This window comes from Parasteatoda tepidariorum, chromosome X2 (genome assembly GCF_043381705.1).
Source record: "Parasteatoda tepidariorum isolate YZ-2023 chromosome X2, CAS_Ptep_4.0, whole genome shotgun sequence".
Lineage (NCBI taxonomy): Eukaryota > Metazoa > Arthropoda > Arachnida > Araneae > Theridiidae > Parasteatoda > Parasteatoda tepidariorum.
Window position 1 is genome coordinate 31698613 of NC_092215.1, and position 26273 is coordinate 31724885.

Below are 26273 nucleotides of genomic sequence, written 5' to 3' on the forward strand. Positions count from 1 at the left end.
TCCGTTTTTAAGTAAAAAAAAATTGTGAAGGGTCCGATTAAAAGATAAATTATTTTGTGAAGGGTCCGTTTTTAAGTTAAAATATTTTGTGAAGGGTCCGTTTTTAAGTTAAAATATTTTGTGAAGGGTCCGTTTTTATGAAAAGATATTTTGTGAAGGGTCCGTTAGCGGACCCAAATTTCCTCTAAACAGACCCCTGCATATCAAACGATGAAATAATTAAGTTAATATAATGAATAATCATGAATTTGTGTCATCGAATGGTTTCTTACTATTTATAATTTTTATATATGCTCCCAAATTGCACATTTCTCGAAGTCTTGTATCCAGTACCATCTTTACGCATGGGTACACCCGGGCCGTGCCGGGGGGCAATTGAGGATCTCACTTTTTATAAATTGTATTAAAAACACTTTTAAGATAGTCCCGCTTGTATCGTCATCTACCAAGCGTATCAAATCAACTATCGCGTATCAAATTTTTTCTCAAGGTTTATTAAACAGAAAATTTAACATAAAAACAAATTGTTACAATCATTTTAAACTGTATATATTTCGTTACAAAAACCATTCTCGCATTACAATAACCGGTACCGGATTAAGCGTAAGACGGGGCCCTAGGGCATTCAAATTTTTGGGGCCTTTGTATTAATTTTTTTTTCTCGTATATTTTTTATTTATTCAAATATAAAATATTTATATATCTTTTAATTTAAGAAAGCATATTTAAAATTAAAATAAATAGCAATAAATTAAATTTCACTTTATTTTGTTAAATTAGAACTATAAAATAATCGTAACATATATATTTGAAAGTGATTCTTTTTTTAAAAATCGTTGTTTTTCTTAATTTTTTCAAATTTATTTTCAAAAAATTCATTTCAAGGGGCCCCTAATCATTGGGAGCTTGGGGCCTAATGAGTACTGTCAAATCAATACCTCTGGATATATTCAATACAAACACCACAAAGCAGTATAGTATAAAAAATTCAATACAAGCACCATGAGTCGCGATGGCTCAGGGGATAGAGCGCTCGCCTTCCAATGAGGTGATCGATCCCAGCGATGGCTGGTCGATACGAATTCCGTATCCGGGTAGCGCCGACCACAGTGCTGACATGAAATATCCTCAGTGGTAGACGGATCATGGGTTTGAGTTCCCTTGCCCTCAGGCTAACCGTGGGAGGTTCTCGTGGTCTTCCTCTCCATGTAACGCAAAAGAGGGTTAGTTCCATCAAAAAAAGTCCTCCACGAAGGCGAATGTCTCCCAATACTTGATCCAGGAGTTTTCTTGTTTTCTGGATTGGTTCAAAATTACAAGGCTGCGGAGTTGAACATCGTAATCGTAAACCCAAAACTGGGTCGGCCATTCAGCGAAGGATAAAAAATAAAATACGTAATCTAAGGTACGTCTATTTTTTCAAACGTATACCAAGCTATGTCCATTTTTAAACGCATATTTTGAGCGAAGTCCAAAACACCAAGTTCACCGCCCAAATGGTCCCCCTTCTCAAATAAAAAGAAGATAAAAATAACTTCAGAATGAATAGTGGAACCCAACCTCTCCAGTAGATTGATGAAATATGATTCAGCCCCCATCAATTGTAATCCTTATATTTCTTTTCTTTGCTTTGAATTTTTTTTTTCCTTTTAACAATATCTTTTGGACCGACCTTGCTCTAATTGACGAAAGACATAAAAAGAGCTGTCCTAGTAGATATCGTCGATTATTTCCATCCAGTCAAGTCTCTAATAGGGCTATTTATTCATTTAAGTATGTTGTGACGCCAGACAAAAATCTCGGAAGTATATGAAAAGCATACTTCCTTCTAAAAGTGGATCTTATTGTCTGTCATGATTTCTTCCTTTTCGAAGTTGTCAATCTACAATTCAGTCAAGCATTTATTGCAGACTTTAATGATATCGTTTCTTTCATAAAGAATTGTAAAATGAGATTTCTTGTGTATTTAGTTTGTTTTGTTTTTAATTGGAGATGATATATGACGCTGGTGATGTATCTTGGTGTGTATGTTGGACGTACCAAAATTATCTTCCGAACTGTGACGCGTCACGACACATGAAGTATACAGGGGGCTGTCCAGACATTTTGTGAAAAGTCCGTTTTTGTAAAATTGTGAAAAAATTACTCGTAATTTGAGAATATAAAATAAACGTTTGAATATTCTTTCAACCAGGGTCCTGCTTTTGTGAATTTGGACAAACAGGGTCCTGTCTTTGCAAGAACCTTTTTCAAGGAGTTTTTAAATTGTAAAGACATACAAGATTATGAGCAACACTGTAAAATTATAATTAAAAAATATTAAATTTTAAAAAATAAACAGCAATTGCTGCGACTAAATTAGCGATGCAACATACAAATATTTGGTATTCAGCCTATACTGCTGAACACAGAATATTCATTTCGGACGAATAAAGGAAGAGGCGTCTGCTGAAGACAAAACTAAGTTCGTTTTGTCTTTCTTTCTCCCCCCCCCTCCAGGGAAGGGTTTATACGATTAACAAAACAATAATGAAGATAAACAAATTTGTGAAGGGTCCGAGTAGAAGATAAACTATTTTGTGAAGGGTCCGTTTTTATGATAAAGGGTCCGTTAACGGACCCAAATTTCTTCTAAACAGACCTCTGGTATAGCTAAGTTCTGTTGCTGCACTTTAACGAAAATTTCACAAAACTTTTTATCCTTCACACGAGCCTGTCGCAAAACATTTTAGAGCAAAAATGGTTTTTCCCATTTCTTATCTTAAAAACTAACACGCGTATTTTTTTTTTTAATTCTTTCTTTTATTTTTCAACAAACAAGAAAAACTGAGGAATTTCAGAGGGGAACCCTTTAAAAATTATTTTAATAGCAAAATGAATGGGGGAAAAATCACAAATTCCTTCACAAAAAATTCTATCTGTAAAACGAACCCTTTTACTAAAAAAAAATTATGTAAAAAAATTCTTGCGAAAAACTGAGTCAACGAAAAACGTTTTGAAAACTTTGATTCATAATATTAAAACTACAACTCCGAGAACGACAGTTTTTTGCGTTTTTTTAACACGAAAACTGAATTTCCGTTTCCCATATTTAAAAACTATGAGTAGATTTTTCATAATTTTGCAATATTTTTTTTATCCAAAAGTCTGAACACGGATACCTTACACAAAAAGTCTCAACACGAATTTTTCACAAAATCAAAACCCTCTTTTCACAAATTTAAAATGGTTAGTAGATTTCTAATTTCACATAAACGGATCTTTCGTAAAAAAATTTGAACACTTTTTTTAACTGTTTCGCGAAACCCTTTTCCCCAAATTTCTAAGACTATAAAATGATTTTTCACAATAACACAAAACGAACTTTTCAAAAAAAAGTAAATAGCCCCTGAGAAATAAAATCTAAGTTGACCCCTTTTTTTTTACAACAACAGCAACTCTAATAATTTAAAATTACCATCTTTTCCAGTATCGGACTGCGTGTACCATTAAGACTGTACAAGAAATGGCAAAGACTATACTACATTAAAATCGAATAGGAAGAAACAAGATCTAAGTAAAGACACGAAGGGCAGTGGTGAACTGCGCTCAGTAATTGCACTTCAGTGTACGAATTGCGCTTCTAGTTATACCTAACCAAGACTAATATAACGAAACATATTATGCCAGTATTAAGTTTACGATATTGGAGTAAGGATTAGATTAATATCTAGAATATGATATATTTACTGGTAGTATTGTTTTTATGTACGACACTTAACCTTAAAAAATCATTGTTGGGTATATCGAGCAGTGGCCCTTAACCTTTAAAAACCATCAGAGTAGGGTATACCTGGCAAATATATAATTGGCAATGAACACTTGAGTTAAAGATAAAATTTAAATAAGGGAGCTTTTAAATTAATCACGAATTTTAAAAACCCTCGCAAAGATGGGTCCAACCCAGATAACCCAGCGGGTACTTTTCGGATTGGGCCTGCTTGAAAAATCCATCTCAATACGCATCAAGTTGGTTTTTTAACATTTTATTATTTCCAATCAATTTTTCGAAGTATTTCGCTTACCATTTATGTTAACGCGCCACAGTGGGCCAGCATCCAAGGTTTCGTTGATGCTGGCCCACTGTGGTTAATTAGTATTGTGGCTAATGCCAAAATTAGTATTTCGATAAAATTTGTTTCAAAATTTGGGTGTTTTTATTTAGGGTTTTTATGTGCAGGGAAATTGAATTCATAGTTAAAATTTTGAAATACACTAAAAATACCCAAAAAAAACAAAATGGCGGCTGAAATATGGCGAGCAAAAATAAAAAAAATACTATTGTTATATAATTAAATATAGCAATGAAAATATAATAATTTTCGTAATTTTACATTAAAAATGAAAAGCAAATTATATTTCCGAAGTAATATTACAAAATAGCGCGAATTAATTACAAAATAACGAGAAAATATGAAAAAAAAACATAATTTTTGTTTTTCGGTATGTTTAGTCCACCTTTGCAATGCGAGCAAAATGGGGCAGGTTTTTTCAAAAGAAGAAACATCAAAGAAGATAACAAAAAAAAGTTTAGCTAATTACCTCGTGGAAATTTTTGAAACTAAGTTTCGAAAGTCATTCAAACATTGTAAAATGTCAAATGATAAGATATAAACTATAAGTTTGTTAAGAGTATTAACTAATCCAACAAATTGAAAAATTGTACTATAATTTCAGACTAATTACTCTGATAAAAATGTAACAGTAGAGTGAAATTCCTATATATATTTCCGAAATATAAATTTAAAAGTTACATTTAAAAAAAAAATCTAACATATTTTTCATTACATTGTACTCTCGTCGATCCAAAAAGTAAATTATAATGTTTGGAATGATTATGAATACTTAATGTGGGCTATATTGAAACTGCCTACACATATTTTAGTTGAAATTTCAAAAGATCAAAAGAAAGGCCAAAGATCATGGTCTTCTGGCCCACCTCGCGCGTATGCACAAAAGCGTAATGTTACTGTAGTGACAATCACGCGCTAACGTGAGATCGGCAGCGAGATCGTTAAAAAAAGAAATCAAGTTCCAACTTTTGAAAAACATAATATGAATGAAGTAAACGATTATAAGAAGATATTTTGAAGTCAAACTATCGTAAATATTGCTAAAATCCCCATGTAGTTAATGCCGTTTTTTTGTCCTTTAAATATATTTGACGTTGAATCGCCTCAATAACAATCGAATCTAACCTTTAGAACTTTTCAACTTAAATTCTGGATTAAGAAATACATAGATAACATTAAAAATAAAACAGTAAATAATAAGTCTGGAGAAGAACAAAGTATTTGACAGATAAATGGAAGAGAAGAAATGAATCAAGAAGAAATGGTACATTCTTTCTCTGACTTAAAATCACAATAAAACGTGCAAAATATTATTAGAAAAAGAAAACGCGCGCGTCATAAAAATGGCCTTCGCTCATATATCTGACTCATAATGCACAATTCATAATCAAAAAAAGCGTGTGATAATGGTCGAAAACCACCCAGCACGTTTAAGTTGTGGTTTTTCGTCTTTTCGTCAGGGTAATTATCGAAACCTTTATGGCTAAAACGCGCACCAAAAAGAAATCAGTTATTACAGATCAAAAGAAAAGATATTTATGAGTCTAGTTTAAATTTGAACCAATCAAAAAGGCTTTCTAGAATTTTAACGTTTTAAATAAATAAAAAAATAGCATCTGAATATCTAACGAAGCAATTATGTTTTTGTATTCTTTTCGTTACTTCAAAAAAAAAAAAAAAATCTTAAAAATATTTGCAAAAATTAGCATAGAAAACAGTTTAAAATGCGAAGTGCAGTAATTTAGGACAATTTTTCTTTGTCGTAGTAACATTTATGCTTTAATGTACATAAATCCTTGTTTTAAAGTCTCAAAAAAAATTGTTTTACCTATTCAAACATATGTATGTCATATATTAGTAAAAATATTTATAGTAGGTAGGTAGTAAAAATATTTATAGCAGAAATGCTAAGCAATTACTGTATGCCCTTAACCCTTTGACACCGGTGTCCGTCTTATATATTTTTCCTGAAGCTCTAATTACAAGCAAAAATATATTTTGGTATTTTTTAACTATTGAAAAAAAAACTGTCTAACAATTACTAAGAAAATCTGTTACGATTATTGGAATTATATTTGTACTAAAAAATATAAACTCCAAAAAAAAAAATAGTTGGAAATTTTTTTTTTATTCATATTCAAAAAATTATCAATAATCAATTTTGCAAATTAAAAAACTTTCAATGACGAATAACTGTTTCACTTAGATCTAAATAACTGCAAAAAAGTGGTGCAAATTTGAAAATTTGTTTGGAAGATTTTACCTTTTCCTCAGAAAAGACACCAGTGTTTCATGTTGTATTTCATAACCATAAATTATTGAAATGCTAAATATAAAATTTTCACTTATTTTGACCTTAATAAAAAAAAAAGTGAAATTTTTTTTTTAATTCGAAAGGCTAAAAAAATTCGATAAAAACATTTAAAAATAATGAAGAAAAAAAACGAGCAATTTAAAAAAAAAAAAAATCGTTACAAAACTAAAAAACAAGCACAACAATTCTGAATAACCTTATTTTAAAACAACTTTAAAGATCAAATTTTAAAAAAAAGAAAAAAGAAAGAAGCCTTATTCAACAGGCAATGACACGCGTCTCAAAAATGATGCAACTTCATTACAGTGAGAAGTTGTAAATGCAAATCAAAAGATTATTACATAAAAAAAGAAATAAAATTGGAAATCGGACACACCTGGAATATACTTGTCAGCAACACCACTTAGTATGACGAAAGATAGTGTTATAGCACGCATGAGAAGATTTGTAATTGAGTAATTCAATACAATAGACAGAATTTATTTCCAAGAAATTTCCCTTAATCTCACAAAAACGCAAGATTTATGACGTTTTGTAAATAATATGCAATATAACAAAAATTGTTTCACTTATATTGTTTTAAGTACAATAAACACCATTTTCGCAATATAAAAAAACTGCAATATTTCTAAATTTTTTAAACTAACTACAAATTTTAAAAAAAAATTGTGTTTTTATGTGTTATCCTTGTTGATTTTTGATAATTTTTTTAATATTTTGTATATAAAATGCAATACAACAAAAAGAATTTCATTCATATTATTTTCAGAAAAATAAAGATTATTTCAACAATATGAAAAAATTTCATTATTTCTAAATTTTTTAACTAACCACAAATTAACCCTTTGACGCAGTTGGAACACCTGCGTCGCTTTTTGAGTATATTTTTTCTGACGCATCATGCAAAAATATATTTTAGTCTTTTTAAATTATGAAATAAGTCTAATATATACCAAACAAAATATGTTAGATTATCGGAATTATACTAAAATTTAAGATTCCAAAAAAATAAATAAATAAATATCAGGAAATTTTTCCCCTTACACATTCAAAAACTTATTAATAATTGATTTTATACATTAAATTAATTTCATTTTTTATTTTAATTTTAAGCTATTATCCTATTTGAGTTTTGTTTTTATTTCACTAATTAAGATTTATTTTCAATTTTTCTATTTTTTCAATTTCAATAATTTAACTTTACTTTTATTTATTTCAGTATTTTATTTTTATTTCGATTCAGGAGGAAAAAATACTTTATAAAAAGGTAAAAATGGAGTTGGGAGAAACGAAAAACTGTTAGAGGTTGTGACAACAATGAGACAACAATATGATAAAGAAATCAAAATCTTGAGTCTTTTCTGCGGAACAGCAGTCATGGAAGAATGGCTGTCTTAAAGAAGGCAAGAATAAAAATAGAATTCGACCAAACTGTAAAAATTTTTTAAACCTCTTTTAACCTGTTTTTTTCACTCAACTTCAACTTAGTTTAAATAAAAGAACGTTCAGTTGCACTGAGCCAGAAGACCACGATCTTTGGCCAAAAGTCAAAAATTAAATTAAATTTTCAACTAAAATATGTGTAGGCAGTTTTAATATAGCCCAAATTAAGTATTCATAATCATTCCAAACATTATAATTTACTTTTAGGACCGACAAGAGTACAATGTAATGAAAAAAATGTTTAAAAATATTTTTTTTAAATTTAACTTTTAAATTTTTATTTCAGAAATATATGCAGAAATTTCACCTTACTGTTACATTTTTATCAGAGTAATTAGTCTGAAATTATAGTACAATTTTTTCAATTTGTTGGATTAGTTAATACTCTTGACAAACTTATAGTTTATATATTTTCATTTGACATTTTACAAAGTTTGAATGACTTGCAAAACTTAGTTCCAAAAAGTTCCACGAGGTAATTAGCTAAACTTTTTTTTGTTGTCTTCTTTGATGTTTCTTCTTTCAAAAAAACCTGCTCCATTTTGCCCGTATTGCAAAGGTGGAGTAAATATACCGAAAAACAAAAATTATGCTTTTTTCATGTTTTCGAGTTATTTTGTAATTAATTCGCTTTATTTTGTAATATTACTTCGGAAATATAATTTGCTTTTCATTTTTAATATAAAATTACGAAAATTATTATATTTCCATTGCTATATTTAATTATTTGAACGTACTATATTATTTTTTTTATTTATTTTGCTCTCCATATTTCAGTCGCCATTTTTTTAGGGGTATTTTTAGTGTATTTCAAAATTTCAACTATGAATTCAATTTACCTGCACATAAAAACCCCTAAATAAAACCCCCCAAATTTTGAAACAAATTTTATCGAAATACTAATTTTGGCAACGAAAACTTGAATGCCCACTATGAGTTGTCTACTAATATATTTACTTCAGAAAGGGGGTACTTGTTTACAGCAGTAAAACAATTGCATAAAATATTTCTGAACTTTTTTTAATTTGCGCTTTGCATGTTAACAAAACCTAAAGATTAGAATTATATTTTACCATTATATTTTCACCTTTAGAATCTTCCTTAAGAGCCAACCCTTAAAATATATTTTTAGAATTCTCGTCATAAATGAAGTAAAAAAGAAAGTACTGAATAGGCAATTTATATCTAAGCAAAAAAGAAACATAAACAGAGACAAATCACTACTGAGGATGGTTTGGTGAAAAGTATCAAAATCAGTTTTATTGCTGGCGTTTCTAACAATAACATTTCGATTCCTTTCAGTTTTCTCCAAAGCTAAACAAGCTTTAATGTTTTCAGTCCCGCTTGCCAAACTAATAATTCTTCACATTTTGATAGCCATTTTGTACCTTACATGCATAAATACTTTCTATACATAACTTTACACTCGGTATCAAAGAATTTATATTAAGGGTAGTCATTACGGAACACCATATATAAAAATTCATCAATTTTCACATTTTTATAAATTACTTTAACAAGCAGATGGTATATATAACAAACAGACTTTCGGCCACCAAGGTTTGAATCACAGTTATAGCTGAGATCATGTAATGCTCCCTTTTTCATTGACTATTGTGCTGATATTAAACCCAAGTAAGAGACTAGGAACTGTGGTGGCTCAGAGGGTAGAGCCTCCCAATAAGGTAACAAGGTTCGAATCCCAGCGATGTCTGGTCGATACGAATTCCACACCCGGCTCACACTTACTACAGTGTACTCACGTAACATATCCGCAGCGGTAGACGAATAATAGGTTATGCTCACCTGGTTGTTAGGCTAAGCGTGGAAGGTTTTCGGAGGTTGCCTCTGCGTGTAACGCACATGCAGGTTAATTCAAGCAAAAAAGTCCTCCATGAAGGCAAATTAATCCAAATACTTGATTCAAGAGTTTCCTTGTCTTCTGGATTGGGTTCAAAATTACCAGACTACGGAGTTGAACATTGGTAGTCGTAAATAGAAAATTGGATCGGCTGTTCAACAACTGTTATAAAAAATAGAGACTGGTCGAGAATTCGAATTTCGCTTTCATCAGGTTTCCGTGGAAGAGGTTTTCGTGCTTTTGGTCGCCATATTTGAGAAAGATCAGGTTTTGGTGAAACAGAGAAAATTTACTTATAGTTTTGGGAATTTAAGGTTTTGTGAAATTGGGGGGGGGGGGTATCAGTTTTTTTAATTTTTTAAAAAACCCATTAAATCCAGACTTTTTGTAAAGGATTTTGCTTTTGTGAATATATGGAAATTTACTTACATTTTACTGAATCTAAGCTTACCGTAGAATCGGGTTCATTCAGTCAGGATTCTGTTTATGTGAATGTGTGAAAATAACATCCTGCTTTTATGAAAAAACACGAAAATTAAAATTGAGCCTTTTTTTAGAAGGAAAAAAAAATAGTGTTGGATACCTTAATTTCAAATTTTCAAAGACTAGTCATTTAATAAAGCATAATTTCGTTGTTATAAAGAGTATCAACAATTTTAATTTCAGAAAAACACCTATCAAAATAACGCAACGAATTTGAAACATAACATGCTTTCAGACAATGTAATAACGTGTTTTTACATTTGAGCCAAAAATAAATAATCGCCAAAAGGAACCGAGATCTAAAGTTAATTTTAACCAGCTAAAATTGATTTGGGCCTTAAGGATATATATTGTTCAGTATTATAGGTACTTAAAAATGATTTACAATTACACTGGAACTTTCTTTTCCAACTTTCGATTATGACTAGAAAGTTTTTAAGTCGAATGGACCGAAGGGCATTAGAAATAAATAGAGCAGAAATTGGAAGAAGATTAGGAATACGAGGAAAGAAATAGTGAAAGTAATTCCACTCTGACAAATTGTAAAATTGCAACTGAAATTACCTAAAAGATAAAATTCTACTCAAGTGTGATTATGATCCATTTACTATTTTAAAACAATTATAATTTTAAAATAGAAACTAATCTTTACAATAAATAAAATAATCAAATTATTAAATACAGAGAAAGAGAGCTATAATATACAGAAATATTACAGATTTGGCATAACATCATCAGGGGTCTGTTTAGAAGAAATTTGGGTCCGTTAACGGACCCTTCACAAAATATCTTTTCATAAAAACGGACCCTTCACAAAATATTTTAACTTAAGAACGGACCCTTCACAAAATATTTTAACTTGAAAACGGACCCTTCAAAAAATTATTTTTCTTTTAATCGGACCCTTCACAAATTTGTTTATCTTCATTATTATTTTGTTAATCGAATAAACCCTTTCCAGGGCAGAAAACAAGAAAGATGGATGTAAACGAATTAAGTTTTGTCTTCGGCAGACGATTCTTCCATTATTCGTCCGAAATTAATATTCTGCGTTCAGCAGTATAGGCTAAATACCAAATATTTGTATGTTGCATCTCTAATTTAGAAGCAGCAATTGTTGTTTATTTTTTAAAATTTAATTTTTTTAATTATAATTTTACAGTGTTGAGCATTATCTTGTATGTCTTTACAATTTAAAAACTCCTTGAAAAAGTTTTTTTTTTGCAATAACGGACCCTATTTGCACTAATTCATAAAAGCGGACCCAAGTTGAAAGAATGTGAGTAATTTTTTCACAATTTCACGAAAAACGGACCTTTTACAAAATGTCTGGACAGACCCCTGATCATATCGGGTCACACCTTTTGCTGCCGGATAGTAAAAATAGTAGTTAGTAAAAATCAACGTAGGCAGGGGTCTGTCCAGACGTTTTGTAAAAGGACCGCTTTTGTAAAATTGTAAAAAAATTACTCGTAATTTGTGAATATAAAATAAACGTTACGTCAAATTCTTTCAAACAGGGTCCTGTTTTTGTGAATTTGTGCAAATAGGGTCCTGTTATTGCAGAAAAACTTTTTCAAGGAGCTTTTACATTTTAAGGAGATACAAGATTATGCTCAACACTGTAAAATTATAATTTAAATAAATTAAATTTTTCAAAATAAACAGCAATTGCTGCTACTAAATTAGAGATGCAACATACAAATATATGGTATTTAGCCTATACTGCTGAATGCAGAATATTCATTTCGGACGAATAAATGAAGAAGCGTCTGCCGAAGACAAAACTTAGTTCGTTTACATGTCTTTCTTTACCCCCACCCCTCTGGGAAGTGTTTATTCGATTAACAAAACAATAATGAAGATAAACAAATTTGTGATGAATCCGATTTAAAGATAAATTATTTTGTGAAGGGTCCGTTTTTAAGTCAAAATATTTTGTGAAGGGTCCGTTTTTATGAAAAGATATTTTGTGAAGGGTGCGTTAACGGACCCAAATTTCTTCTAAACAGATCCCTGATAACACATCCCAGATATTAAAAATTTAAAAAAAACATTGGGTTTTCCAATTTGTGTACGCATTATTGATTACGTATTGTGTACGTATATTGTGTACGTATATTGACAGATTAACAAAGATAGCATCGCAATCTACACAAAATTATTTTTTAATAAAAAGCAGACTTTACGTAACATAATACGTCCCTACTAATGAAAATTTAAAGCAGAATTCAAATAGATAAAATATTTCAAGTTACTAGGAAATATTTAAAAATCTCTATTCTAAAAAAATCAGGTTTAAGTTACTCAAGACAGGATTCGTTGGTATATGAAAGCATTCTTAATAAATTGCAATTTCTTAACCATTATTTGCATTCGTGAAATTTAAAACAATAACTTAACACATTTTATTACTATTTCACATACAACACTAAATATTACTATTTATTACAACGAATCGCTTTTTGACCATTCTCACTAAATTTATTCTACAAAATTTCGCAGCAAACCGTAAGGAAAGTGGGAACTATAACGCAATGCAGTTAAATTAATTCATCGAAATAATATCTTAAATGGAGACGAAATTGTAATGGAAAGAACTTGTAAACGTCAGTTTAATTATTGTAGGGACAGCGTACATTTCGTTGACATAACTTCTACATAAGTCTTACGAACGATATTAAGTAGTAGAGATTTAATAAATGAATTAAGTAAGATTTATTAACAAATAATTAATGTGGGATGTAAACTAAAATTTAAAAGTGTACTGAGTGTTAAATTTCATTAAAAGACGCTAAAACATTTTCATTACTGTCTAGAAATTATTTATTGATAAACGAGCTAATAAAGGTTAAATTTTGAAACAAAACTATTTTAAACGTAAAAAAAAAAAATAAAAAAAAAATATTTTTAATTTTTAATATCTAAAAAGGTTTTATATACTATATCAGGGGTCCGTCCAGACAATTTGTGAAAGGTCCGGTTTTTGTGAAATTGTGAAAAAATTACTCACATTCATTCAACCAAGGTCCTGCTTTTATGAATTTGTGCAAACAGGGTCCGGTTATTGCAAAAAACTTTTTCAATTAGTTTTTAAATTATAAATAGATACAAGATTGTGCTCAGCTCTGTAAATTATAATAAAAAAAATCAAATTTTCAAAAATAAACAGCAATTGCTGCTTCTAAATTAGAGATGCAACATACAAATATTTGGTATTTAGCCTATACTGCTGAATGCAGAATATTCATTTCGGACGAATAATGGAAGAATCGTCTGCCGAAGACAAAACTTAATTCGTTTACATCCATCTTTCCTGTTTTCTGCCCTGGGAAGGGTTTATTCAATCAATAAAACAATAATGAAGATAAACAAATTTAGGAAGGGTCCGAATAAAAGAAAAATCATTTTGTGAAGGGTCCGTTTTTATGAAAAGATATTTTGTGAAGGGTCCGTTAACGGACCCAAATTTCTTCTAAACAGACCCCTGCATATGTTTATTGAAGAATTGGAAATAACATATTTAGTTGTGATAAGAATAATAGTGTCATAGAATAAGTATTTCTTGAATTTATTCAACAGATTACCAAGAATTTATTAAATCATTGCTTTATTAGTAAGTAAAAATTTATATATAATGGCAATGTTATTATTTTTTAACAGTGGGCACTGAACTTAGCTATGGAAGGTGGCGGAAGTGTATAGTTTGTCTAAAGTAAGAACTTCCCTCGCTATTCGTCTGGACACGTGGCGGTGACTATGGTAACGAAGTATAACTATTTCAAGTAAGGGTGTGGGGTCACTATTTAGGGTAGGTTTTGGCTAGGGTCGGCAAGAGAAAGGGAATAGTTTTCTTCAGTCTGTTGTGTTAACCATAGAGTGAAGAGAAGCTACCCTATCTGAAATGCGCGATTTTCATAGCAGCAGACGGCCTCAGACTTTGTGGCAAGGGAGTTCTTACTGTAGACAAACTATAGCTCATTTTATGTTGCCTGGTGAGCACCTTGTGGCCAAAGTCAAGGAGGCGAACAACATTATCCACGCCATACTACCACAGATACCCGTTTATAGAATGGGCCACATTCACACACAGCAGAGAACAACATAGAGAAACATCCAAGTCCTGAGCGAGATACGAACCCGCGTCCTTGGGCTTCGCAGTCAATCGCAATATTACAGACTAGTAATTATATATAGAGTCGTTACAAAATAGTAATTAAGTGTAGATTTATTATAGACGAGTAATTTAAGGGTAATATGTCATTAACTGTTTCGTGCAGGTGGGACATCTGTGTCCCATTTATTTATATTTATATATCGCTCTTATTATAAACAAAAATAATTTTTGGTATTTTTAACTATAAGAGACAGTCTAATAGTTACTAAAAATAAGTTAGATTATAGAAATTATATTTGTACTAAAATATAAAATCCAAAAATTAGTTTTAATTTTTTTTACAATTCACATTCAAAAATTTATCAATAATTGATTTTGTACAGTAAAAACTAACTTTCTCTTAGATCTAAATAAATGCAAGTAAGTGCAAATTTTAAAATTTATTGTTTGGACGTGAGTCGTTTTTGGAAGATTTTGCCTTTAACGCAGAAAAAGACACAGGTGTTTTCATTTGTATTTCATAAACATAAATTATTAAAATACTAGATATAATATTTCTCACTTATTTTGACCTAAATTAGTAAAAAAAATAATAAAAAATATATTTAATAAAAGTTCTGCGTTAAAGGGTTAACTGTTTCATTAAAGCAAATTGATTCCAAAACGCAAAAATTTGTTGTAATAGAAAAAAAAAATTTTATAATTTTTCTGCTTAATTTTAATCAAAAATTATGCTACATTTTTTTTCTTAATACAGAAAATAAAATAATCATCAAACTAGAAAGAAATATAAGTTTATTAGCACAAAAGTGACAATGAAAATGTAGTTACTAAAACACTAGCGGTGCGAAGTTAGTTAAAAACAAAAATCTGCCCTAAACCAACAGGGGTCTGTCGAGACATTTTGTGAAAGGTCCTGTTTTTGTAAAATTGCGAAAAAATTACTCATAATTTGTGAATATAAAATAAACGTTAAGTCATATTCTTTCAACCAGGGATCTGCCTTTGTGAATTTGTGCAAATAGCGTCCGTTATTGCAAAAATCTTTTTCGGGAAGTTTCTTAAATTGTAACAAGATTGTGCTCAACACTGTAGAATTATAATTAAAAAAATTAAATCTTCAAAAATAAACAGTAATTGCTGCTACTAAATTCGAGATACAACATACAAATATTTGGTGTTTAGCCTATACTGCTGAACGCAGAATATTCATTTCGGACGAATAAAGGAAGAAGCATCTGCGGAAGACAAAACTTAGTTCATTTACATCTGCCTTTCTTTTCTTTTTTTTCTCCCTGGGAAGGGTTTATTCGATTAACAAAACAATAATGAAGATAAACAAATTTTTGAAGGGTCCGTTTTTATGAAAAGATATTTTGTGAAGGGTCCGTTAACGGACCCAAATCTCTTCTAAACAGACCCCTGACCAAAAATGATATTTAAGAGAAGAAAAGGATTAAATTTAGATATCTATTACTAAAAAATAAATTAGATACTATATATTCTGTTCCGCCGTATGCTGCTTAATTTAAATAATTAAAATTGAGCATAAACTTAAATATTTATATATTAAATGAAGTGAATTTAAGTTCTAGTCGTTATAACTTGAAGTTATAACTATAAGCGCGCATTACCTTCAAAGTAAAATGGGTCTTTTCTACAAAAATCCCACAGAATGAATCGATTAATCCTCTCCTAGGTGAATTACAACTATTCTAGTTTCTTTTTTTATATCCACTTCATTAGCATTCATCAATATGTGAATTTGAAATGGCGCGCACATTTAAAAACTTTACAAAGTTAGAAAACTTAGATTGTTAAAAAAAAAATGATAGTTGATTAAATTTAAAATTTTTAAATAATTCAGAGATGTGATAGAATTATGGATCAAATTTTAATATCTTTTCAACGATTTAGAGACTTAAGAACTCTACAATTACTTTTTTCGCAATGTCATCTCCTATTTACCACTTAGTAAAATTACAAAATGCATACATACATTTGTATTAAACTTTGAAAACGCACTAACGATAATAGAATTTCTAAAACGTTGACAAAAAAAGAAATTTTAGAATATACACTAAAAATTTACATTTAAAATTACATTAACATAAAGTAGTTAAAGAAAGCTAAAAATAATATGTACTTAAAATACAAAATTGAACGGTGCTATAAACAATGTTCGAAACCTATTTCATTTAACGTAAATTTTATTTTATATTCAGATTTTCTTTTCAGTTAAAAGCAAAAATTTCAATTAAAATACAAATTAAATTCAATTAAGCAATTTATTAATAAATTATAATAAAATCAATAATATTTTTGTTATTGTATTAAAAAGATACCATCCTATAAAAAAAATATTAATTCGGAAACATTTGACACTTCCTAACCAAAAGTCGTCGAAGAACCGATTCCTTCTATTTTATTTTTATCGTTCAAACAAGAACACATGATATAGCAAAAACTAGATTTTGTAATTTCAAATTTCGATTAAATGAAAATAATATATTTTCAAATCATACATTATTGATTTCAGAAAAAAAATAAATACACAAAATATAGTTATTAATTCTCCAAAAATATCGATTAAATTAGAATAATTATCCTTAAAACCGTCTAGTAAAGATTTTAGATAAGGAAAAAAATCACCTACACAAAATATTTTCACAGCTAATTAAAAGTTTACAATCGAATCGCTCTAAAAATCAGACTAATAGTTAGAAGCATTAATTAGACACCATCAATTAAACGAAAGTAATTATCCTTCAAATCACTTTCCAATGATTTCAGAAAAGGAAAAAAAAACATTACACAAAATATTTCCTAAACTAAGTGAAAGTTATTCAATTTTACCGTTTAAAAATCAAACTAATGGTTAGTAGAAACAAAAACTATCAAAGAAATAGTCATTTTTAATTGTCATTTAGAATAGAAAATATAATAGAAATAGTCATTTTTAAGCTATCAGGGGTCTGTCCAGACATTTTGTGAAAGGTATGTTTTTGTAAAATTGTGAAAAAATTACTCGTAATTTGTGAATATAGAATAAACGTTAAGTCACATTCTTTCAACCAGGGTCCGCTTTTGTGAATTTGTCTAAATAGGGTCCGTTATTGCAAAAAAACTTTTTCAATGAGTTTTTAAATTGCAAGGACATACAAGATTATGCTCAACACTGTAAAATTATAATTGAAAAAATTTTATTTTAAAACATTAACAGCAATTGCAGCTACTAAATTAGCGATGCAACATGCAAATATTTGGTATTTAGCCTATACTGCTGAACGCAGACTATTCATTTCGGACGAATAATAGAAGAATCGTCTGCCGAAGACAAAACTTAATTCTTTTACATCCGTCTTTTCTGTTTTCTGCCCTGGGAAGGGCTTATTCAATTAACAAAACAATAATGAAGATAAACAATTTTGTGAAGGGTCCGTTTTTATGAAAAGATATTTTGTGAAGGGTCCGTTAACGGGCCCAAATTTCTTCTAAACAGACCCCTGCTTATGGAAGTAAAAGAGGATTTGCGAAGGTTTTTTCCCGTGGTATAGCGTCCTTTCACTTAGAGACTATCGATTAAATGAAAGTGATTGACTTTCAAATGATGGTTTCAAAAAAGGGAAAGCCAACCACCACAAATACAACCAACTACAAAACTGGCAAATCAACTTCCTAGTCGATGTCGTCACACAACTAATTAGAACGTGATAGCAACATTAGGTATATCATCATCTTACTTCCACAAAAAAAAAACTAGTTTTTTCTTTTACCCCAGCGTTTATCATGGCGGTAACACAAATATACTCCGTCCATTTGGGTCGCCAAAAGAATATTCTCATCTAGTTGTCACACCTTGTATGCCAGAGGGTTGAGAAAAAAAGTTTATCGTTGGTCAAGGGCCTCTCATACTATTTGAAGAAAAGAGTTTTAAATTTATTGTCTTATAAATGACAGTTAAGAGAAATCACGGGCATTCTAAGAACTGTTTACTGAAATGACAGACACTGCATGAAAGTACTAATAAAACTCGGGAGGAAAAAAAAATCCTTAGACAAAACCAGAATTCACAAGCAGATAATTTCGCAAATGAAAAAAAGTATCTAAAAAGATAAGAGATGTATTAGAACCAATTATTTGAAAGCAAGTGAAATATATTTGCTTTAACTATTGAGTTCACATTAAAAAAAATAATGCAAACAGATCAATTAATCAAAACATTAATTAAGCAAACCTGTAATAATATGGTTAGTACATCTTAGCCAAGCTAGCACCCATCGACCTGGAGCTGAGTGACTCTCTAGACGCCATCCAGTATCCAACCGTACCATTAAGCAGATATTGCGACCATTCGATGAAACCAATAAACGGATATAGTGAACCCAATTGATCGAACTAATAAACAGATATGGTGAACACAATTAATCGAACCAATAAACAGATATGGTGAACGCAATTGATCAAACCGTTTGATCAAATCAATAAACGGATATTGTGACCAATCGATCGAACCAATAAACGGATATTGTGACCAATCGATCGAAACAATAAACGGATATAGTGAACCCAATTGATCGAACCAATAAACAGATATGGTGAACCCAATTGATCGAACCAATAAACAGATATGGTGAACCCAATTGATCAAACCGTTTGATCAAATCAATAAACGGATATTTAGACCAATCGATCGAACCAATAAACGGATATTGTGACCAATCGATCGAAACAATAAATGGATATAGTGAACCCAATTGATCGAACTAATAAACAGATCTGGTGAACACAATTAATCGAACCAATAAAGAGATATGGTGAACCCAATTGATCAAACCGTTTGATCAAATCAATAAACGGATATTGTGACCAATCGATCGAACCAATAAATGGATATTGTGACCAATCGATCAAAACAATAAACGGATATCATGATCAACAGATCGAACCAATGAATAGATATGGTGAACCCAATTGATCGAACCAATAAACAGATATGCTGAACCCAATTGATCAAACCGATAGATCGAATCAATAAACGGATATTGTGACCAATCGATCGAACCAATAAACGGATATTGTGACCAATCGATCAAAACAATAAACGGATATCGTGATCAACAGATCGAACCAATAAATAGATATGGAGAACCCAATTGATCGAACCAATAAACAGATATGCTGAACCCAATTGATCAAACCGATAGATCGAACCAATAAGCGGATATTGCGACGAATTAATCGAAACAAAAAATGGATAATATTACCAAGCGATCAAACTAATTAAATGGATATTGTGACCAATCGATCAAACGAATAAACAGGCATTGTGACCACTGACTAAAGTATTCAGTTAATGTTTAATGGGACTAAATTGTTCCCCTGCAACAATCAATATAACTACCTAAAAATATGGAAAAACCACTGCTAACTCAATTTCATAAAATAATTTTAAAAAATATGAATGTTCTTTGTGAAATAACCGATCAATTTTTACGAAAAAGAAATAAAACATCTCCCAATTTGTGAGTTGCGTTTAACAATCACATGACAACACAATTTGTCTTTTGAAAATTTTAAAAATTCAAACATTTTCTGAAGAAAAAAAAATGTGGGAATGAATTTATTGGTGCAAAAGCCTCACAACATTAAGTGAAATCCTTACAACATTATGTGCACAAAATAACTAAATTAACCGGTGCTAGAAATAATGTATGACACAAAAATTAAGGGAAAACAATAAAAAAATCTAACGTTCTTGGATAGGTTTATTTATTAAAAGACTTGGGTTTTCCCTAAAAAGCCCAAGTTCTGTCTGGTTTTTAGGAGATTTTCAGACCAAACACTATAAAAACATTTTTTTTTTCCACTCAGTCTTTGTTTCGCGAACTGGTTTTGAATTTCAGGCAAAGTTTTGAAGAGAAACAGCACAATCATATCGTCCTATATTCAAATATATAGGATAAAACACTTTGAAGCAGGACTGTTTTACATTAAACATTTCAGTAATAGTTAAACATCCTGAAATAAACTATATATTCTACAGTTAACATTCAGAAATAAGTCCTTATTCTGAGAAAGAACAAAAAATTACTTACAAATAAATCTAAAAAATAAGTTACAGAAAAATATTCAGCCCCAAAATTTCTGGCGAGAATAAAGAAACTATTCTTTTTCTGTATTCGCTCTTCGAAAAAAGAAGAAAAAAAATCCTCGGGCATGTTGAGAAAAGGGAAAATTCATCAGATAAAGAATTATTTTAGTATCCTCTTTTCCCTCCTTTGCAATTTATTTCTGGAACTTTCAGACTGTTAAAAGAGAAGATTAATTGATTATCTCTGGATTTCATCTAAAAAAAAAATATTTAAAAAAATTAAACCGTTAAAATATATTCCGTGAGATGTAAAAAAGAAAGTGGAATCGATCATGTTATTCTCAGAAATTCTGACTTTAAAAAAACATGTTTCAAATACATCACAAGTTGAAAAAATATTTATCTTTACGCTTTACAAGTTCTTGCATTTCTCTTTTCGCACATTAAAAACAATCGACAAAGAAAAGAAAATATTTTCAGAATTCGAGTAAAATTTAATCATTAAAGAAATCATTGGAGTGTAAAACAGGGTAAAATATTGAAATATCGATATTTATTAACATTTCATCAAAAGAATTATCCTCATGCATCGCCAATCCAATGTCTAACGTTAAATATCGAACAAACGATAAATATCGCCAACGATAATAAGGCGAACATAATGAACAAACCGAGATATCGAACGTGATGTTTTAAATGTCTCAGAGTGAAGATTTCATTTGGAGTACAAAAATATTGACCATTGAAGAAATACAGTAGATTAGTTAGCCCTTTTACGCAGAATTATTAAAAAAAATTCCTATCATTTTTTATACTACAACACCTTGAAAAACATGTTTTTTGTCTAGTTTCTTCACAAAAACAGAACTTTTTTCACACACCCATAAAATTATGAATAGACTTTTCATCATTTCACAAAAACGGATCTTTCAACAAAAAAAGTTTTTGTGATCTTTCACAAAATCGCGTCTCTAATTTCACAAATTTATAAAATTCTGATGACAAAAATATTGACCATTGAAGAAATACAGTAAATTAGTTAGCCCTTTTACGCAGAATTATTAAGAAAAATTTCCATCATTTTTTATACAACACCTTGAAAAACATGTTTTTTGTCTATTTTCTGCATAAAAACAGAACCTTTTTTACACACCCATAAAATTATGAATAAACTTCTCGTCATTCCACAAAAACGGATCTTTCAACAAAAAAAGTTTTTGTGATCTTTCACAAAATCGCGTCTCTAATTTCACAAATTTATAAAATTCTGATTACAAAAATATTGACCATTGAAGAAATACAGTAAATTAGTTAGCCCTTTTACGCAGAATTATTAAGAAAAATTTCCATCATTTTTTATACAACACCTTGAAAAACATGTTTTTTGTCTATTTTCTGCATAAAAACAGAACCTTTTTTACACACCCATAAAATTATGAATAAACTTCTCGTCATTCCACAAAAACGGACCTTTCAACAAAAAAAGTTTTTGTGATCTTTTACAAAATCGCGTCTCTAATTTCACAAATTTATAAAATTCTGATTACAAAAATATTGACCATTGAAGAAATACAGTAAATTAGTTAGCCCTTCTACGCAGAATTTATTAAAAATATTTTTTTCCCATCATTTCTTATACTACAACACCTTGAAAAACATGTTTTTTGTCTATTTTCTTCACAAAAACAGAACCTTTTTCACACACCTATAAAATTATGAATAGACTTTTCATCATTTCACGAAAACGGATCTTTCAACAAAAAAAAAGTTTTTGTGATCTTTCACAAAATCGCGTGTTGAGTCAAAAGTCATTTAAAAAAAACGGATCTTTCAACAAGAAAAGTTTTTGTGATCTTACACAAAATCGCGTCTCTAATTTCACAAATTTATAAAATTCTTATTAAATTTCTCACTTTTTTCACAATAAGTCTTGGAATAGGAAATAAAAGAAATTTCTTAATATATTTGCTTACTCCATCGTAAAACATGTTATTTAAAACACAAAGTTGAGTCAAAAGTCTCACGTGTCGAGATCAGACATTGCTAAACAAAGCTGAACCTCTTTACGCTTTATGAATAACAGACCTAACCGTTTCATATCTTTAGTATAAATATTTGAGAGAAAATGCGGAATAAAGTTCAATATCATGCATGAGCAAGCACACCAAAATAATAGTGATTTTTTTTAAAAAAAAAAAGAAGAAAAAAACTTTCACTCTAGTTTTAAGCAAAGAAACAATTTACTTTTAAATGAAAGAGAACAACCGCACAACTCTTCAAAACGTTTCAAAAATCAATGGGATTTATTTATTTATTTTAATTATAATCTTTACAAGATTGATGAATTTTAAACGGAAAGACAAAAACTTTCACTCTAGCTTTAAGTAAAGAAACAATTTACTTTTAAATGAAAGTAAGTTTAAGCACTCAACTCTTTCAAAAGATTCAAAATTGAATGTGATTTCTTTTAATTCTAATCTTTACAAGATTGATGAATTATTAAACGGAAAACCAACACTAGAACTGATTAACGAAAGGAAAACCAATGTAATAAATCTGCTGGAGGAAATATTTTCGTAAAATATATTAAAAATTAACGAAGGACAAAGATGTAAAGCGAATTTTATTGTCGGCAACACATTAATAGACCTTTGGAAACATTTAAACGTTTTTTTCTTTGTTAATTTTCCCTTTCCGATTTTCAGACGTTTATATCAAAGAGAAACCCAAAATTTCTAAAAAAGACTCAAAACTCAAATGGATAAAAATTTTCACAAAAAATTTTTAAAACTAAAAAAAAAAATCTATGACGAACAGAAGAAACAAAATAAAACCACTTTTAATTAACAACTTTAACAAGAGTGATTTTAATTAGACTTGTCAAACTATATAGCATATTGTTCAATAAATTTAAATCAATCAGCCAGTAGGTATTGAAAAGATCACAATGTTGACTTTTTTTTTAATGCATATATATTTAGATATATTAACTTTTAAGCAGTCAACAATCATAAATAAAATGACAATGATATCAATCACTAGTAAAATAATATTTTCAATATTTACTAATATTTATTTTAAAATACCGGGATATTTTTATAAAAAAAAAATTTTTTTTCATAGTAAAACTAAAGTTAAGTCAAAAGTAGTAAAGTAAAAAGTGGTAACATAGAGCAATAAAAAGGAGGTGGAAGGTGTAATGTTGCATTAAGTGGAAAATTTTGTATAAATTTAAACTGATAAATCATTGGGCTAAACATTATATTATATTTACTGGAAATTTCAACTACTTTTAAATAAGTAAAAAATAGTCATAATTTTTTTTTTATAATCTGAATTTTTAACTTTAATGTAAGAATTAAACAATATTCATTCATAATATTTATCTTACTTATCACAATGTTTATTTTAATAGTTATCAATATTACAATATTTTAATAGTTATCCCTCTTACAATATTTTAGTAGTTATTACTCTTACAATATTTTAATAGTTATCACTCTTACAATATTTTAACAGTTATCACTATTACAATATTCTAATAGTTATCAATATTACAATATTTATATTAACTGTACTTGCAATATTTTAAAAGTATCAGTTTTATTTAATGACACTCTTACAAAACAATAAATGCAATTTTTTCAATAAATTTGAATCTGACACTGAAGACAAGAAAACTACAGTTCTAGCATGGGGGCAAACATTACAAACACATCCCACGGTTAGCCCAACTACAAAAATCTTATCCGCTATTATTTTTTATGAGGAATATCTAAATTTAAAACATGAAATTTACATCTAGATTTAGAACATAAAATTTGCATCTAGATTTTTAACAGAAAATTTACATCTAGCTCCTAAATTTGAAATTTGCTTCTAGATTTTGAAGTTAAAGTTTAGCTTCAGATTTGGATAGTACACACCTAGTGCAACCAGACTTGCATTTGGATAAATTTAAAAAATTATAGTTTATAGATTTGTAAAAACAAAATTTTTCTAAACAGATAATTTTTTGAAATTTGGAAGTCTAGTTTTTATAGTTAATTACAATATTTCAGTTACTTGCAAACTAAATTACATCCTAATTACTATTTCATTAACTACAAAACCAGCTGAAATACAACTATAAATAAGAATTAGAATCATGTTATTTGTTTTCTTAATCTATGACAATTACTTGTGATTTAATAAAATAAATAGAACAACTGATGGGACTTGGAAAAAAAAACTCCAATTCTTAACATTTTTGAAACTTAAACCGTGCGGAGAAATTGAAACCATAGGTAAATTAAACCAAGGAGAAAATAAGTAAAATTAACATCACTTTAAAAAATAATTAAAAACTTGCATGATATTATACAAACAGAAAACTTATTAGTCGAACGAAAAGAACTTTAAGTAATAAAACCAACAGCAAATAATGGAAAATAATACATTTGTATTTAAAAAAAAAATTGGCAAAAGTTTGTTTAGTTACGATTTAGTAAATAAATAAATGATTTGTTTACTAAATCGTCAAATAAATTATTGGAAAAAAAATAAGACCAATTCATGATACCAATAAATTACCATCCACAGTATAACAAAAGCGCAAACTTTCCTTTTATGAAAAATATTAAGAGTTTATAAATTTTATCTTAAAAAAAATCCGTTATAAATCAACTCGTTATTTTTATATTGTCCCTATCTTCAACTGTTGATATACATATATATGATAAAGAGAAATCGTTATTATATATTTAAACAAACTTACCTTTAAAATATCATCATATAGCTATCCTGGTAAATATTTACCGGCTAATTGTGCAGAATTTTGATTTGAATTTTTTCCAGCAAAATATAAAGTAATTTTGACATTTCAAGGGTAGTTCTCACGTGTTATAAATCATAAAAACAAAACATATGATCCCCTAATAGATATATGTTTAATTCTTTGGTGTTTACTATAAGAACTATTCAAAGAATTCAAAACACAAAATTTGACAAAGAAAAAAACAAAATAACACAATTGCTGCAACGAAAATATTGACTACCTGCAGCCACAAAACACGTCCCACCTGCACGAATGTTTCATTCAAATGTACCGAAAAATTAGCTACACAGCGCAACCCGCAGAAAGGTATACAGGGTTACCTTGTATGAGTTGGAATATTTTCGCCAAAAAGTGCCAAACATGGAGGTTTTGTTCTTCGATTTGGCGTTTTTACGTTCTTGCTCTATTTGATAAATAAAGGATGCCTTATCTCCGCGTTCGTTTATTGTGGAGGCTAAAAACGACAGACACAAAAAAAAAATGTCTTTTTTTTTCTCTTTTTTTTCTCCCTACCAACCATACCAAAACTTAGAAGGTGTATAAGATAGTAAGTTCCTCTTTTGCTTTTTTTTTTCCCTGTTTATCTTTTTTTTGTTCGTCTTAAAATGGCTTGCATTATTCAAGAAATACTCCTCTAGTACAAAAACGGTACTTTATGAATTATTATTTGAGCTTATTACGATTACGGTCTGAGACTGTGAATTTGATAGCCGAAAAAAAAAGCCCTTATTAAAACAACCAAAGATAAAAGAAAAATACACAGAAAAAAAAGGGTTCCTTTAAAAGATCGCAAATCGAATGTAATTATATATTTAAAAAAAAAAAATTACTAATATGCCACAATTAATTTGAAATTAACGATGAGGTACTTTTCACACTTCATGCTTTTCAACTCAAAATTAGGACACTTAAAAAATTCCTATAGTTACACTTATTCTAAATTCCAATATTGTTTTGTGCTACAATAATCGCGTACAAATAATACCTTTTCAATAAATGACTTAAAAATTGAATTCGAATGAAACAATACACC

At 29.2% G+C, this 26273-nt stretch overlaps 1 protein-coding gene across 2 annotated transcripts in view; it reads right to left on the bottom strand.

Annotated features, from left to right (window-relative positions):
- Window positions 1-25540, bottom strand: part of LOC107440911 (Rho guanine nucleotide exchange factor 3) — a 239393-nt gene extending 213853 nt beyond the window's left edge. For both annotated transcript variants that reach the window (XM_043041001.2, XM_071188378.1), the window contains exon 1: window positions 25181-25540. The gene's annotated coding sequence lies outside the window, so the exon portion shown is untranslated. The remainder of the gene's footprint in view (window positions 1-25180) is intronic.
- Window positions 25541-26273: the final 733 nt, after the last annotated feature.